A 465-nucleotide genomic window follows, 5' to 3' on the forward strand; every position below is an offset into this window, starting at 1 on the left:
AACATATATGTCAATAGGTTTGCAGCAACAGGTAAAAAAAAAAACATGCATGCGTGTATGTGTGCCTGCATGCGTGCGTGTGTGTGTGGGTGTGTGCCTGCATGCGTTTGTGTGTGTGTGAGTTTTTACTATTTTTCACATATATATTTTAAAAGTTTTATGTGGTATCTAGGGGCATCAACAGATTGTGAAAAAAGATGCAGCTAATAATTGGCTTGAGATTTACCTTTGATAAGCATTATTGTGTACTTAAAGCTGATGAACACATGTATAAAGTGGATAATTTATCAATATGTGTCTATTTTTTGTTCAAAAATATTCTTTCAAAGAATAAAATATTTCCAAAGTAATATGTTTAATTGTAGTTCCTATTGTGTAGTGTAGATTAAGTAAAAAATAAAGTATAGATATCTGTAAAGGATTCAGCAGATAATATATGAAATAGTTTAGGTTTTAATACTGCTG

Source organism: Penaeus monodon, chromosome 38, assembly GCF_015228065.2.
Source record: "Penaeus monodon isolate SGIC_2016 chromosome 38, NSTDA_Pmon_1, whole genome shotgun sequence".
Lineage (NCBI taxonomy): Eukaryota > Metazoa > Arthropoda > Malacostraca > Decapoda > Penaeidae > Penaeus > Penaeus monodon.